This window comes from Amia ocellicauda (genome assembly GCF_036373705.1).
Source record: "Amia ocellicauda isolate fAmiCal2 chromosome 11 unlocalized genomic scaffold, fAmiCal2.hap1 SUPER_11_unloc_2, whole genome shotgun sequence".
NCBI lineage: Eukaryota > Metazoa > Chordata > Actinopteri > Amiiformes > Amiidae > Amia > Amia ocellicauda.
The window spans coordinates 272,202-276,298 of NW_027102660.1; the positions used below are offsets into that span (position 1 = coordinate 272,202).

A 4,097-nucleotide genomic window follows, 5' to 3' on the forward strand; every position below is an offset into this window, starting at 1 on the left:
CCCGACAATGCGGCGGGCTGAATCTGGGGTGTTGAATTACCCCCAGAAGGCTGTGGCCTGAGTAGATGTTGGGGGGTCTCCATGACCACCGTGGGGGATCCTCTTGGTGATCTCACCGGGGAAGATGTTTGATCCCACTTAGACGGGGTAATTGTTCTCAATAGCTCATCCACAGAATGACTATCCCAAGAGTCTTGGGAAGAATAAAAATATACATTACATTTACATCTTTAAACGGCGACAGAAATCAAACTTAAAACAACATGTCCAGGACATTCAAAACCTTTAGCTTTTTTAGACCTTTGAAAATAGCCTTAGACATTCAATACAACGCAATATTATTTACAGACAATATATTTATTAGGACTTGATAATAAATGTAAAACAGAGAAGCCGCTGTAAATAAACTGTAAATAAACTGTTTCTTAAATGTTTCTTTAAAAACTGTAATATTGTTAATAAAACACACACACACACAACAACATTTAATTTTTAAACGAACCTTCCAAGTGTAAACGATTCCTGATCCCGGGACTTCCTGTTTCACAAACGTTTTCACGATCTGTTTAAATATTAAATACAATGAACACCTTCAAGCCTTTTCCTACAACCACTTTAAAACAGAAGTATAATAGCGGGAGATAAGTCAAACAACTTACTAAACCCTTTCGGACGGCTTTACTTCCTAACCAGACGGTACGGCAATCGGTCATTTCTAAACACGTTCCCCAGAAACAAGCCTAGACCTGTCCGGACTTCTAAAGATCTTTCCCAGAACCCCCCGCCCTACAGGAAACGCTTAAATCGCTTAAATATTAGCCCTCAACGGGCAAACAAAGCCCTTTTAAAAACATTAAAGTTTGAAAGATCTTACTTACCTCCACAGAATAATCGTTTCTTATTTTTTTTGGCTGGTTTAGCTTTTTGCACCGCTGTGAAGGTAAGAGACATGTTTAACCTTTAACCACACCGCTTTATAAAAAGCTTTAACCTCTTACAGGCTGCAGATATATACTCACAGCTATCAGATACCGGGGCTGACGGCCTTTCAGATTCTTGAAAGGTTACTGTTCTAGTAGGTAAAACGAAACAAGCCCTCGATGTGGAAGGCCTTTCGTTGTCTCGAACCACGTTTCTTAATACTGTTAGACAGGATAATTTTTTAAAATTAACAAAACTGGACTCAAACATCTTACAGAAACGTTATACAAACAAACAGGGGTTTAGTTCTTACCCGGTCGGCAGACAGCCTGTCTAGGGACAACCACTTCTCTTGGTCGATCCTCGGAGACATTAATCACAGGCCTTTCGATAGTATCTGTGTAATTAAAGAGACCGGCATTAATATATATTAAAACGTTTTCATAACTCTAATGAGCCTCTTCAAAACCACACACACCCATACATAAGAACCCATGAGCGCAAACACAAAAATCTTACCGTCGTTGTTCCAGATTATCTCCTCAGCGTTGGGAAATAACTGCTGTTGACTGGCTGAAAAATAATTTTACAGAACTTAAAACAGATGTTATAGCCTTATTTACAATACATGCACACAACACGCTCTGAGTCAATAAAAATAATCTGAAGACTTGCCTAAAAACTCGTTTAAATCGAAGTCGCTGATGTTGTTTCCGGACATTGTTGATCTTTAGTCTTAAATCGAAAGGTCAGTATGAGTCTGTCGAGCTGAAGACCAGACCTTCATACTTATACTGATGGCCACATGCCGGATCTGCTTGTAAGGCATTGTTCTGGTCTGGCCTTTGTGCCGCCCTGTTACCAATTAACATATCAAAACCAACCAATAAAATGACACTGCATCAAATTTCAAATAGAAACCAAGATGGAGACGATCTCTCTCCTCTCTACTCTAAACTTTTATTAGAACCTTTTGGTCTCTCAAAAAAACATTTTTAAGCATCAAGACCTATAGTCAACAACCACTAAGAATATTTCAGGCCTTTATAAGCGCTAAAAAACAACCTGAGCCTAGAAAATAAGCATAAAGATCAAAAATAACTAGCGCTTTTACAGTGATTTTTTTTTTTTTTTTAATAGCGATGCTTTGTTTGGTATTAAACAAGTCACAAACTACTCAGAACAGCGTTTATCCCCGCAAAAGAGATATTTGGGTTTATTTTACAAAGCTTATAAATTATATAGGTTAAAAGTATTCTGAATGTTTTGATACCACACGCCATACCTACTGTTGTCTTCTACACCTTACGGTAGCAACAAATCTAACTACTGCTTTACTTTAACAATAATAATGACGGCGACCACGATGACAACAAGAACAACAACAAGAACAACAACAACAACATCATCAGATTTTAATTAAAAGTGGCTACACCAGCGTTTACAATTTCAACCTGTCTACAGACGGACGCTCTGAGTGCACCGATTTCGGGCACTCCAATGAAGAAAAGCCACCCACCGCCTCCGGGGAACCACGAGGGCAAGCAGGACGAAAAGGGCCGGCCCACAGCAGGCTGTTTCCGCCCGGTTTCGAACCGGGGACCTTTCGCGCGTTAGGCGAACGTGATAACCGCTACACTACGGAAACTGACAACGCGGCGTCTTGCTTCAAACGGTTATCGTTGAAGCCTGCTGGTAAAACGGGCTCAGGAATTTCAGGTCGGCTAGACTGTGAGATGGCGTCTGAAGTGCCGCGAAAGGATGCCATTTTCACAGACCTGTTTGGCATTGCTAAAGGGCACATCAGGACACTTCGGAAACTCTTTCAAAGGCAGGACGCCCTGCGCTCTGACAGTGCCTGCACTTAGCCCAACAAGGTGATGCTGAATGGCTTGTTCAAACGGCTGGTGGTCTTCCGTCACCACCAGACTATCAGAGCTATACTGCGCCTTCAACTACATAAGAGTAACAGCAATGTCGCCGATCCTGCTACGGTCGTATTGTAACAGTAACAACATGTATCGATTTTAAAAGTGTCAGTTCCAGCGCCTCGCAAAGCTACCCTTCTGCGATCGATTGTTCTCAAGGTCAGGATTTCTTGCCACTCCGAGGAAGAGAAAACGACGGCCGGCCTTGGGGCAGGGAGATGAGGACGGGTAACACGGTACTGGCACGCGTGCACCGCGGGTTGTTTCCGCCCGGTTTCGAACCGGGGACCTTTCGCGTGTGAGGCGAACGTGATAGCCACTACACTACGGAAACCAACCCGTCCTAGCGTTTCGAATGGCTTCCATCGAAGCAGGCTGGTAAAACGCGCACAGGCGTTTCCCGTGGGCCAGCCTGTGAGATAATGGTTTCTATTTTCACTGACCTATTTTGCATTGCTCAAAGGCACATCAGGACACTTTGGAAACTCTTTCAAAGGAAGAACGCCCTGAGCTATGACAAGACTTACACTTACCCCAACAAGGTGATGCTCAATGGCTTGTTCAAACAGCTGCTGCTCGTCTTGTGCCACCATCAGACAATCACAGAGCTATTGTGCCTTCTACACCTTACGGTAGCAACAAATCTATCTACTGCTTTACTTTAACAATAATAATGACAGCGACCACGACGACAACAAGAACAACAAGAACAACAGCAAGAACAGCATCATCATCATCATCATCATCAGATTTTAATTAAAAGTGGCTACACCCGCGTTTACAATTTCAACCTGTCGACGGACGGACGCTCTGAGTGCACCGATTTCGGGACACTTAGGAAACTCTTTCAAAGGCAGGTCGCCCTGCGCTCTGACAGTGCCTGCACTTAGCCCAACAAGGTGATGCTGAATGGCTTGTTCAAACGGCTGGTGGTCTTCCGTCACCACCAGACTATCAGAGCTATACTGCGCCTTCAACTACATAAGAGTAGATAGTAGGGTTTTTTGGGCGCGGCCTATTTTGTTATGATGTATGCCCTAAGCTTATTAATATTCCTACGTCGTAATTGGGGGGCGTGATTTTAGGTAGAGTTATTTCCTTAATTATTCCTACGTCATATCCGTCAGAAAGTGTACACCCATAAAACCCTGAACAACAAGGCCACCCATAAATACCCCCACCCCTCTGAAGGCAATGCCCCGAAACTCTCCTCTCTATTTAAGAACCCGCGCTGCTTTTAGGCAATAC

General features: G+C 43.2%; 2 non-coding genes across 2 annotated transcripts; both read right to left on the reverse strand.

Annotated features, from left to right (window-relative positions):
- Nucleotides 1-2,496: 2,496 nt before the first annotated feature.
- On the reverse strand, nt 2,497-2,569 carry trnav-aac (transfer RNA valine (anticodon AAC)). The gene has a single exon. It is a non-coding gene; the product is annotated as a tRNA-Val (tRNA).
- A 541-nt stretch (nt 2,570-3,110) lies between these two features.
- trnav-cac (transfer RNA valine (anticodon CAC)) lies at nt 3,111-3,183 on the reverse strand. Its single transcript has one exon. It is a non-coding gene; the product is annotated as a tRNA-Val (tRNA).
- Between the last annotated feature and the right edge of the window lie 914 nt (nt 3,184-4,097).